A 13824-nucleotide genomic window follows, 5' to 3' on the forward strand; every position below is an offset into this window, starting at 1 on the left:
AGGGCCACACTTAAGACAATTTGAGAAACCATAAACACAAATAATTAGTAATGTTTAATTAGTTAACTATAAATAAGAAAAATAGAACATAAGAGGTTAAACGAGCCGAGAGTCACAGCGATGAGTGACCTCCTGAACGCATCGCAAGTCATTTTAAACTCAAATTTGAACCGTAAAAGTGACGCTGCGGTCCTTAGGACCCTTATGAACACAAAGTGGAAAAGAGAAAATCACGAAAAAGAACTGTTAAGCTACCAAATAATTAGGTCGTGGAGCCTAAGAAATATTGGATTATTTACAAACCGGGATAAACCGGCGAGGGGCAATTTGGTCAATTGACCCCGAGAGCTGACTCCTGACCTAACTGTCGAATAAAATCGGAGAAAAGAGAATTTCGGAATCGAGAATTAAATTAAAGAACTAATAGAAAAAAAAAAAAGAAGATGGAAAAGTCAAAGTGATGACATCATGCATGATGTCATAAAGGCTTAATTGATTTATTTTATTAATTTGGGAATTTTGGTCTTCCTAAGACATAAAAGAAAAGAAAAGAAAAGAAAAAAAATATAATAAAGTCATCTTCTTCATAAAAACGTGACTCTCTCTCCCTCACCCTCCCTCACCCAAAACCTCCATTAAAGCTCAATTTTGAGCTTGAAAATCATAAGATTTCACCATAGAAAAATTAGCCACCATAGTTAAAGCTTATCTAGGCAACTTGAGAAGAGGATTGAGCAAGAAAGAAAGAAGGAAAATTTGAAGGAAAGGAGGAAGAAAATTGCTACACAAAGGTTAGTATGCTAAACTCTTCATTTATCCATTCAAATGCACATGTGATGGTTGAAAGTGAGCTTAGAACTTGATTAAATGAAACAAACATGGGAGAATGACCATTGCTGAAATTTGGCCTGGTTGGGAGGAGTATGGTTTGCATGAATATGATGCAATTGAATGAGTTTAGAAACTTTACATAGTTAAATGATTAACATTTAAACCATTAGAACTAGTTAAAGGCATGAAAATGATGAGTTAGGGTTTTCAATGCTAGGGTTTATGAACCAAAATTTGGAGAAATACATAAATAGCATGTTTAACCTATTGTGAAGTGAAATAATGGTCAATTATGACCAAATAACTTGTGTGGGAATGATAGGAAACTAAGTTAAATTCGTAGGTCAATGGTCATGCTGCTGGCAGCATGACCAAACCCACTTTGAAGGACCAAAACTCAAATTTTACAAGTCCAATTGATATGCCACCAATTGGAGATGAAAATAGACATAAAAGAGCACAATTTTCATTAAGGAACCATAGCCAAAAACTGACCAAAACTTGGTGAAACAATTGACCAAAGTGAGTTGATAGCAGGCTGCCACTGCACTAAACTGACCAAATGAACAGTAACTGTTCATTTGGTCATAACTCGAGCTAGGTAGGTCAAATTGACCTGACATTTTACCATCAATTAGATATGATATAGACCTAAAACTTTCATGAAGAACACCAACCCAAATTAGGCCATTAACTCATTCAAATCATTGAGCAAAGTTAAATTTACTGTACTGAGATTCTGCAGAATTTTCATTGAGCAGCAATGTTTGGATGGTTATAACTCTCTCTAGAAAACTCGGATTTAGGCGATTCTTGAACCGATGGAAACCTAAGACATAGTAAAACATTTAATATGAAGAAAGTGAGACCAAATTATGAACTTAACTTGATCAAATTATTGACCAAAGTTGGACCAAAAATCACAAGACCAAAATCTCAAGATGAACAAAGACACGTGAACAGTAAACTTATTTTGGCCATAACTTGAGCTAAAAAACTCTGATTGAGGTGATCCAAATATGAGAATACACTTAAGACAATAAGGAACATTTTCTATGAAGAAAGTTTTGTCAAATTCCAACAGTAGATCGACCAATGGAACAGTGCAACTTTGGAAAACCAAAACCGAAAATTGGCAATTTTGCCAAAATGACCTAAGCTTTAAACAAATGACCAAAACCAACAAGTTTGGTGACCAAAATGTGGTATGTGGGTGAAGTTAGAGTTCCCATACCTAGTAAGCCTTAAAAAGTCAACTATTTGACTGGAATAGTGCAGTGAATAGTAACCCGAAACATAAAATTTCGAGAACGTCGAATTTAACACGTTAGAGCTAAGTTTATTTTGGATTTATTTTAAGTTCTAGTACTGAAACATTGTAAAATTGCGTGTTTCAGTGGAAAAGAATACCGGGACAGAACCCGAGGAGTAGAGTTAAGGCCAACAGGCGACTCGTTTGAGGTTTGTGCACAACATATACTTTTATAATCATCTTTTGCATATCGTTTTGAACAATATGAAATATTGGATTATGGCATTTTTATGATGCTTGATCTAAATTGTTGAAAGTTATTATGTATATTTGAAAAGACAATATTTAGCAAATTGCTAAGATAAGTTTTGAAACCACAGTGTCATGACCACATATTTGAACACCTCACTAGCACGACTAGTGGGGGTAATTAGTTTTGAATTTTGATTCCTTCTCTGGAGAAGTGTTGAGGTGTGCCAGTAGAAGAGGATGTGAATGGATATCCATATATTTGAGCTAGCTAGCCTTGTGATATGATTTCTCTTTAGCCTCTGGCTATTGAGATTCTATTTGTTTCGAATGGCGTGATCTAACTGTGGGTTTTATGAAATGTGTTTTGATACTTCGAAATGAACGTGGTTTGCATTAAAATCTCATAATTTATGTTTTGTGTTTAATGCTCATGTTTAGTCAAATTTTTGAATAAATGTGATTTTATTTTTGCATAAAGATTATTTTAGTATGTTGTGCACCACTGAATTCTAGTACTCAGCGATAGCTTTTATTGCTGTCGCAGATACAGAGACTAGAGGAGCAGCAGACTGAGCTGCTAAAGATTGAGGATCATTCAGCTTAAAGTCTTCGGGTATAATTTATACCCTAATTGTAAATATTTCTTTTGATGTATATATTGCACATAAACGTATGGACATGTAAAAATGGGTCTTGAGCAGTTGCATAAAATTTGTATAAAGTTGTAATATATATATTGTAATCTGAAATTCTCTTAATGTAAATTTTGTAATGATCTATTTAAATTGTTTTGTTTCTAATGAAATATGAATGGAACTATTTTATTTAATTTGAATGAAATGGATTGTTAGTATTTTGATGATCATTGGATACTGGATTTGAAATTGAAAGTTGATAAATGTGTTGAGAAATTGTTTGAGATTGAGTTTGAAATTGAAGCAGTTGTTGAGAAAATTTTTAGAAGTGCTTTTTATAGGTATTTGAAGAACTGTTTTCTCAAAATACAGAGGGAACTCTATCAAAATTTTTATAAAATTTGCGGAAAAATAAAATGGGCTAAAATTTTCAACTAGCTTTCAACTTAATTACATGTTTAAAATACTTATTAAAAATGCTCACCACTTATTAAAAATAAGAAAATTGTTTTAAAATCCCTTGTAGGGTACTTAATGAGTTATCGGTAGGTGAAGTTCGGTAGTTCATTAGGTATTCTACGGGATCATGTTATGCCTTACAGAGGGGTAAGGTGTGACACCCACGTTATCTGATCTAGCTGCACCTCATTGGATACTGTGTCCCATCATTGATATGCATCATCTTGGAGCAAGGACACAACACCCTCCAAGTTCTACTCTAGGGTGTAGGGAGTTGCTTCAATACCCTTCTGGTTTTATCCAACCAGTTCTCAGCTGTCACAGGGTCATCTTCTTTCTTTCCCAGAAAATCCATAGCCCCAAATTTTCTGATCTTTTCCAGATGGGACTTCTGCTGTGGAGGTGGTATCGATGGCATAACTCCGGCCATTTGTCTGAAAAAATTGGCCATTTGCTGAAACATGGCCTGCGGAGGCTGTGCAGGTGCCTTTTATGCTGGTGGAGCAGGTTCCCCCCTACCTCTAGCTTTTGCCATGGGTGGAGCATGACTCTCCACCTCTTCATCAACTGCTCTCTATGAGGTTGAGTCCATATCCTAACCAAAACAATCAAAGACAAACAGATCTGTATTAGTATCAACTCAACTCTTAGAAATGCAATGCAATGATATGCACTCTATCTAGACACAGAAATGCTTAAACCATGCTCTGATATCACTAAATGTAATATCCCTTACTGTCTACAGTATAGCAGAGCAAGACATGTCACACAGAGTGCCAAAGCATTTTATCTTATTTTATTACAGTTTCCAAGTCGTATATTATCGATTAAAAAGCTTTTAGGTGAAATTTCTAACATTTATGTCATTCGTTGAAATTTTGATTAATTTGAGATTTTCACAAATTTTACAGAAAATCTGGCAGAGTGCCGGCTATAAATTGAAAAAATAGTTCTTCTCAACCTGTTAAAAACACTCCCAGTATATTGTTCATATCACCAACTCCAATATCCATAAACAAAATCTCAATATTTCTAAAAAAATTTCAATATTTCTAAAAAATCTAAAATTTTCAACACAATTTCACAATTTTCATTCATATCACAATTAAACTCAATTTCATGAAGAAATACTCAAGTTTTATTAAGTAATAAAATTTACAGATAATTACAGTGACATATAATTACATGAGTTTATAATTTACAAAACAAAATTTATGTCTATTACAAAATGTAGAAATACAAAATACAAAAAGGAACCTAATGGTCCTACCAAAGATGCACTGTAATGGAGGTGACTCTAGAATCCCTGAAGATCTGAATAATCACCCAGTCTGAGGTCTGCTGAGCTCTCTATCAGTGTCTCTAGTACCTACGCGTGGTAAACAGTGACGCGCTAAGCAATACAACTTAGTGGTGCCAATATAAAATATAAATAAATTAAAATAAATAAATATGCAGACATTTTATTGATATTTTATGCAACTTGAAATTTTGGTAATTATTAATAATATTATCAATTTGGTACTTGTTATGTTCATTATTTGATAATAATTTATTAAACTTGATTTAGTTGCCCAAGTAACCTATGCAAATTGATCGGACTGGATAAATGGGTAAACTGACACTGGGCATCAAGTACCTCAGACCATCACACTATCGATCACACTATTGATCACAAAGTGTCTCCAAATGTGCAACAGAACAGCAAATAAGTCACAATAATCATTGGACACAAGGCCAAGTATATCAAACATAGCAGAATGGTCATAGACCATAATATTACGAAATGGCACTAAATGCCATAAATCACGAAATGGTATAAAATCATATGCAGTACTGCTATCAGAACATTATTGGCATGCCAACCTATCCAAACCAATCATATTGGGCATACTATGGCATATTATAAAGTTAATTGTGTAATTCATTGCATTTGATATTTAGAAGTTACTATTCACCTTACTAGTCAACCAAAAAATTGACTTTTTCATAAAAAATAGGTATGTTAGTTCTAATGACACCAACATACCATATTTTGAATTCTACAATTTTTGGCATTTGTTACAAATTTCATTTCAAAGCTCACTAAAGGTTATTTCAAATTTTCAGATTTCATGGCTTATGTTTACTATTCCATTGGACATTTCTATACTAGAAGAAATTTGATAACACTCTGTTCATCAAAGTTGTTTCTTATTGTGTCTTCTTTAATTCCCTTTTTGAATCACTCCATTTAGAGTTTTATAGCTCAAGTTATGCCATTTTTCCCATGGCTGGCTGGATTGGCCATTAGTCAGAATTTCTAGGCAGAAATTGGTTCTGACAGTTTTGGTATCCTGATTTTGGTGGACAATTTGAATTGGTTCTGGTCAAAATTTGAGTTTCTGTTCTTCATTAAAATTGTTCTCAATTGTCTTAGCTTTCCATGGGTTCAAAAATCAGGTCATTTGGACCTCTTTATACAAAGTTATGGCCAATTGAACAAACACTATTTATTTGATCAATTTTCCAGGTCCAAAATTGTAGTACCCGGATTTAGGCAATTTTTAGGTCAACTTAAGTTGGTTATCTGGGTAGGGTCTTCTCATAAAAAATGTGCCATTATGTGTCTAGTTTCACTTTCAATTGGCCTTGCACCAATTGAAGCTACACAAACCAAGTTATGGCTGCCCAAACACACTGGACTCAAGTCTAGCCCTGCAGACACAATAGGGCAGCATACCAAATCCTTAATCTAATGCCACAATTCACTTCATTTTGTGGTCAAACCTTACCAAATGGTTACTAATTGACTATCAAAATATTCATTCACCATTACATGAGTAAAACCCTAATTTTGCTCAAAACCCTAATTTTGCTCATCAAATTCATGCAATCTATTCCATCCTCCATTCTAATTCAATCATATGCAACCATCATCATCCATAAACATGTTTAAACCTATCAAACACATTAAACCAGCCACACACCAAGGGATGCACATACAAGTGGTTTTCATTCAATTTTCTTACAATTTCCCACTTAAATTAAGTCCCTAAACAAGAATTAAAAGAGAGAGAAGAAAGATTGGACACTAACCTCTTGTAGCTAAATCTTAAGAAGTTCAAATCTTCACTTTCTTCAAATATCTTGGTAGCCAAACACTTTAGCTAGAGTATAGGGCAATTTTTAATATTGGAATTTGGGGAAAATATGGTGAGGAGAGTGAGAGAATTAGGGTGTATGAAGAAAAATGGAAGAGTGCTTTAGTGGAGGTAATTCGGCCAGCTGAAACAAATGAGGAAGACTACAGAATTTTTAGCCAAATTTATCTCTTTTTAATAGTTTAATAAGTGATTGTCAAAATGTGATTGGTGAGAGATTTTAAATGATATCATTATGATGTCATAATTATCATTAAATTTCATTTCTATTTTTACTTTGTTTTCTTATTTTCAGTTCTTATTTTTAATTAAACTTCTAATAATATCTATTCATATTTTATGTCATATACCTCACTTACTTGAATGGAAAAGTTGGTCAAAAATCATCTCTGAAGGTGAAATGACCAAAATGCCCTTCGTTTAACTTAACGAGCTAAAATTGTCTGTACTGATTGAATAAATTTTTTTAGCATTTTCTTGGCATTCTATTACTATCGAACCCTCAATAGCTCTTCACTGGAGTCCTAGAAATTATTTCATAGAGTTTCCCTCCGGTTTAGGATTGCTAGCTGTCTTCACAGTAGCTTCCCGTTAGGGTCACCTATCGCTGTAGCTTCGGCTCATTTAACCTTATTTCATTTCATTTCTAAAATTTTTTTCTTAATTTTTCTTGTCATTATTTGGACTATTTATGACTCCTCACTCTAGTTTAAATATAGTTCCAGATATTCTGGCTGCCTGAACCGACATTAGTTACCGGAACAGCAATGTGTGGACTAGCTAAAGTGAGGGTGTTACATTTATCTTTGTTATCTTTTCATTTTGTGTTTGTTTGTTCTCTGTAGGTACTCTTAATTTTTTTTATGAGAAGAGCTAGAAGCACAAGTGACACATCCTCATTATTTAATCCTGAAATTGAGAAGTTTTGTAGAGCCAACCAGAAAGATACCAGAAAAAGGAAAGAAGCCTTGAGAGCAATTGAAATTGAAGCAGAAATGGCTGATGAGAGAGTTAGAATTGCTAGTGGCAATGGTGGAAACAATCTAAACAGTGAAAATGCAGCTCATGGTGAAGAAGTTGTAAACGCTAATGTGCCTAGGGGAAGTATGATGGATCATGCATTTCCTCATTTTGATGATTTGAGACAGAGTATAGCAAGACTAAGAATTGATGCAAATAGCTATAAGATGGATTTTAGGGTACTTCAAATGATTCAAAATTCCTAATTTGGGGGACATCCTTCAGAAAACCCACACACACATCTTAAAAAGTTTGCTATGATTTGTGCTATGCAAAAACAACCTCGAGTATTTGATGATGCAGTAAGATTGAAGTTATTCCTATTCTCTTTGAAGGATAGAGCATTAGATTGGCTTGATTCTCTATCTCAAAACTCTATTATAAATTAGGAGTAACTCACTGATGCATTTCTTACACAATATTTTCCATCTGGAAAAACTTAAGAATTGAGGAATCAAATGACAACTTTCAGACCAAGAGAAGATGAAACTCTTTATGAATCATGGATGAGATGGAAGGAGTTAGAGAGACAATGCCCACATCATGCAATTCCAAAATGGATGATAAACCAGAATTTTTACACCAATGTCACTCTAGCAATTAGAGGGATTATTGATGCTCAAATAGGAGGAGAATTTATTATGAAGCAAGAAGATGAAGCTTATGAGCTGTTAGAGAAAATTGCAAAGAATACTCACCTTTAGAGTAGTCCAAGAGTACCAGCTTCAACTCAAAAGAGGCAAGCTGCTGGAATGTATGAGCTTGATCCATTCAACATGATTAATACAAAGTTTGATGCACTTACAAATGTTTTGGCAAAGAAGATAGAAGATTTAAGTATGTTGGTCTGTTCATCATCATCATCGAGAAGTTCACAACAGATTGCCTGTGTAGAAGGAAAAATGAGTTGTGGAGTAGAATATGGAGAACAGGCTGCATATGTTGGTAATTATGGGAACAAACAGATGGGGAATCCTTACTCTCAAACATATAATCCAGCTTGGAGGAATCATCCTAACTTTTCATGGGGAAATCAGCAAACTAAGTCCCAAATCAGAATTTTCAACCACAACTGTAACAAGGAATTCCATATCAGCAAAATAGGCAACCATTGCCTAATTTTCAGTAGAGAAACATGAATCCTCTACCAAAACAGCAAGAGCAAGGTTTTACCACAGACGCTTTGTTACAACAGATTCTTGCCAACCAAACAAAGCATGATGAAGAGATGAAATAAATGAAAGCAAGGCTAGAACAGATGCAAACACATAACAGAATGCTGGAAAACCAGATTGCACAACAAGCATCTTCCTTTGGTATCAAGTCTATCGGAAAACTTCCAAGTCAGCCAGAAAACCCAAGAGAGCAGTGTCAAGCTATCACTTTAAGGAGTGGGAAGGTTGTAAACAATGAGAAGAGTGAAAAAAGTGAGAAGAGAGAAAATGAGAAAGAAATTGATGAAAGTGAAAAACAAGAAAGTGAGAAAGAAAGTGCAGAAAAAGGTAAAGAGAAAGTTGAAGAGAAGGAAGAGAAGTACAAACCTCTGGAGCCCTATAAGCCATAAATTCCATTTCCACAAAGATTTCAAAAAGCCAAACTCAATAAGCAATTTAGGAAGTTCTTAGAGGTTTTGAAGAAGCTATATATAAATGTACCTTTCATTAATGCTCTTTCACAAATGCCCTCTTATGCAAAATTCTTGAAAGAAATTCTCTCAAACAAAAGGAGACTTGAAGGCCACGAAACTGTAGCTTTGACAGAAGAATGTAGTGCCATACTTCAAAGGAAATTTCCTCCTAAGCTCAAAAACCCCGGAAGTTTTTCAATTCCATGTCATATTGGAGAATCATGTTCTACAAAAGCTTTATGTGATTTAGGGGCTAGTGTTAGTCTTATGCCCTTATCCATCTGTGAAAAGTTCAAAATGGGAGATCTTAAACCAACCCACATTTCTCTTTAGTTAGCTAACAGATCAATTAAGTATCTGGAAGGGATTTTAGAGAATGTGCCTCTGAAGTTTAGAAAGTTCTATATACCTATTGACTTTGTCATTTTGGACATGAAAGAGGATTCTAATATCTCAATTATTTTAGGAAGGCCCTTTCTAGCTGCAGCTGGAGCATTGATTGATGTTAAGGGAGAAAAATTAACTCTTAGAGTTGGTGAAGATCAGTTGGTTTTCAATATTAATAACACCATGAAGAAGCATCATTCTGAAGCTGATACTTGTTTGAGAATTGATATCATTGATGAGCTTGTTGAAGAACATTTCAGAAAGAGATATTCGGAAGATCCATTTGAAAATTGCTTGGCTCATAAAGGAAGCATAGACAATGACAATCCTCATATGGTTGCATATGCTTAACACATGTAGAGTAGTCCTCCATTCATTTCTGCTCTAGTTTTTCAACTCACACAGAAGGAAAAAGTTGAATCTAAGCAACCATCATTCTAGGAAGAAGATGCACTTAAGGTAGAACTTAAGCAACTTCCTTCTCAACTCAGGTATGAATTTCTTGGTCCCAATGACACTTATCCAGTAATTGTAAATACAAATTTGAGCACTTTAGAGGTTGATAAGTTGTTAAGAGTGTTGAGGCAATATAGGAAGGTTTTAGGATACACAATAGACGACATCAAGGGAATTAGCCCTCACTTTTGCATGCATAGAATTATTTTGGAAGAAAATTGCAAACCATCTATTGAACATCAGAGAAGGTTGAACCCAAATATGAAAGAAGTTGTTAAAAAAGAAATTTTAAAGTTGCTTAATGTAGGGATAATATTTCCTATCTCAGACAGTACATGGGTGAGTCCAGTACATATTGTCCCTAAATAAGGTGGAATGATAGTGGTTAAAAATGAAAATAATGAATTAATTCCCACCAGAACAGTGACTAGTTGGCGAAAGAGCATAGATTATAGAAAATTGAATAATACCACTAGAAAAGATCACTTTCCACTTCCCTTCATTGATCAAATGTTGGAAAGACTGGCTAGGCATTCTTATTTTTGCTATTTAGATGGATATTCAAGATTTTTCCAAATCCTTATCCATCCAAATGATCAAAAGAAAACCACTTTTACTTGTCCATATGGAACTTTTGCCCATAGGAGGATGCCATTTGGGTTGTGTAATGCACCATCCACTTTTCAAAGGTGCATGATGGCAATCTTCTCAGATTTCATTGAAGATATAAAGGAGGTTTTTATGGATGACTTTTCTATTTATGGATCTTCATTTGACATATGTTTGGCTAATCTTTTTAAAGTTTCACAGCGATGTGCAGACATTGAAGTTGTGTTAAACTGGGAAAAGTGTCATTTCATAGTTTAGGAAGGGATAGTGCTTGGACATTTGGTGTCTAATAGGGGAATAGAGGTTGATAAAGCCAAGGTTGAAGATATAGAAAAGATGCCCCCTCCCAGCAATGTCAAGGGGATTCGAAGTTTTCTAGAGCATGTTGGGTTCTACAGACGCTTTATTAAGGATTTTTCTAAAATAGCTAAACCTTTGTCTAATTTATTAAGCCATGACACACCATTTGTATTTGACCAAGAGTGTTTGGATGCCTTTTGTAGGTTGAAGCAAGCTCTTATTACTGCACCAATCATGCAACAGCCTGATTGGAGTCTACCTTTTAAAATTATGTGTGATGCTAGTAACTATGCAATTGGAGTTGTTCTTGGTCAAAGTAAAGACAAGAGGGCTTATGCTATTTGTTATGCTAGTAGAACACTGGATGAGGCTCAGGCCAATTATGCAACAATTGAAAAGGAATTCTTAGCAATTATCTTTGCATTGAAAAAGTTCAGACCTTACATTATTGATTCAAAGGTGGTTATATTTTCAGATCATGCTACCATTAGGTATTTGCTCCATAAAAAGGAGGCTAAACCTAGGCTCATTAGGTGGATTTTGATCCTACAAGAGTTTGATTTGGAAATTAGAGATAAGAAGGAAGCTAAAAATGTAGTTGCAGATAATCTTAGTAGGTTGAAATTAGATGATGAAGAAATGGATGCAGTCCCTATTGATGAGTTTTTCTTGGATAAATAACTTTTCTCTCTTGTTGCTAAATTACCTTGGTATGCAGACTTGGTGAATTATCTATCTTGTGGAGTTTTACCTCTAGGAATGACATAGCAACAAAAGAAAAAGTTTTTGCATGAGGCAAAATTTTATAGATGGGATGATCCTTTACTCTTTAAGAGATGTTGTGATAGTTTAATAAGAAGATGTATTCCTGATAAGGAGATAGAGAGTGTTATGCATCATTGTCATACTTCTGATTATGAAGGACACTTTGGAATCTCTAAAACAGCTAGTAAAATTCTACAAGTTGGTTTCTTTTGGCCAAACCTTTTCAAGGATGTGAGAAAATTTGTGTTAGGATGTGATAAATGTCAAAGGAGTGGAAATTTGTCCAAAAGAGATGAAATGCCCCAAAATGGTATTCTTGAGGTGGAATTATTTGATGTATGGGGACTAAATTTTATGGGCCCATTTCCTCCCTCATATGGTAATAAATACATTCTAGTTAGAGTTGACTATGTGTCAAGGTGGGTAGAAGCTGTTGTAACTCCAACTAATGATGCTAAGGTGGTAGTAAAATTCTCGAAGAAATTAGTGAAATTCTCCAACCAATAATGAGTAGATTTGGAGCTCTAAGGGCTGTAATTAGTAATGGGGGGTTCACATTTTTGTAATAAGCAATTTGAGAGCTTAATGAGGAAGTATGGTGTAGTACACAAGATAGCTACCCCATACCACCCTCAAACTTCAGGAGAAGCTGAAATTTCTAATAGGGAACTCAAACATATCTTGGAGAAAACAATGAACAATCCTAGGGAAGATTGGTCTATCAAATTAGATGATGCTTTATGAGCATATAGGACTGCTTACAAAACCCCTATAGGAACTACTCCTTTTAGGTTGGTGTATAGCAAGCCTCGTCATTTGCCTGTGGAGCTAGAGGATAGAGCATATTAGGCCATTCAGACCTTGAATTTTGATCTCAAACAAGCTGGAGAGAAGAGGCTATTGCAGCTTAATGATCTTAAAGAATTGAGGATGGATGCCTATGAAAATGCCCGCATTTATAAAGAAAGAACCAAAGCTTGGCATGATAAGCATCTCAGGAAAAAGGAATTTAAAGAAGGTGATTCAGTTTTGTTGTTCAACTTAAGATTGAAATTATTTTCCAGGAAACTTAAATTAAGATGGACTGGCCCATATAGAGTTTCTAAAGTTTTCCCTTATAGAGCAATTGAAATTTGGAGTGAAAAATCTGGGAATTTTAAGGTCAATGGGTATAGATTGAAGCGTTACATAATTGGAGAACAAATAGAGGGAGCAAGTTATTACAAGCTCTCTAATCCCACACCTTCTTTTTAGTGAAGTGCACCAATAGTCCAGCTAAGGATCATAAATTAGCGCTCTTGGGAGGCACCCCAAGCTCTTTTATTTTGCTTTTGTTGATTTACTTTTATTTGCATTATTTTTGTTTTTGTCTTAAATCTCCCCAAATTCAATTTTTGACATTGTTGAATTTTGTCTTTTGTAGATGTATTTCAAAGGGATGAAGGTTGTTGCACTGCTAGGGAGTCACTCTTAATATGATATTTTATCTATTAACTCTTTCAAGATTGATTTATTTTCATTGCTTTCTATGCAGGATCCCTTCTTGGCTTATGTAGAAAAATTCTTCAGCAAAAGGTTCTACAGTGTATGGTATTTGCTTCTTTGCTGAGGTTGGGTGTGTATCTTTTATATATATGTGCTTATCATGTTTATATGATGGTGAGTGGGTCATTTTTGTGGTTTTGAACTTAATTGGGTTGTGTGATTCAATTTGGACATGCTACATTTAATTGGCATAATTTGGAATGCCTATCTTCTTTTATGAATAAGTGCAACTTAATGTAGATTCTTATTGAGCTTTAATGTGCTAAAATATTAATTTACATGGTTTGAGTTGAAATGGCACTGTTCATAAATATTTCTTATGCAGAACTTGCTATCACAAACTGGTATTGTGCAATTGAGATGGATTTTGCATTTGTTGATGTGTTTTTTATGATAATTTTTTATGATTTATGCTTTACTGGGTTGAATTTCTTCATTTCCATGCATTTTCCAAATTTGCAATGCACTCTTGACGTGATTTGAATCTTGTTTAATTGTGCATAAGTAACTGCATAACTTGTGCAGTTTTTGGGTCTCATTTTG

At 34.5% G+C, this 13824-nt stretch overlaps 1 non-coding gene across 1 annotated transcript; it reads right to left on the reverse strand.

Moving 5' to 3' along the window:
* Window positions 1-8035: 8035 nt before the first annotated feature.
* LOC131170827 (small nucleolar RNA R71) lies at window positions 8036-8142 on the reverse strand. The gene has a single exon (XR_009141594.1). It is a non-coding gene; the product is annotated as a small nucleolar RNA R71 (small nucleolar RNA).
* Window positions 8143-13824: the final 5682 nt, after the last annotated feature.

Source organism: Hevea brasiliensis, chromosome 11 (genome assembly GCF_030052815.1).
Source record: "Hevea brasiliensis isolate MT/VB/25A 57/8 chromosome 11, ASM3005281v1, whole genome shotgun sequence".
NCBI lineage: Eukaryota > Viridiplantae > Streptophyta > Magnoliopsida > Malpighiales > Euphorbiaceae > Hevea > Hevea brasiliensis.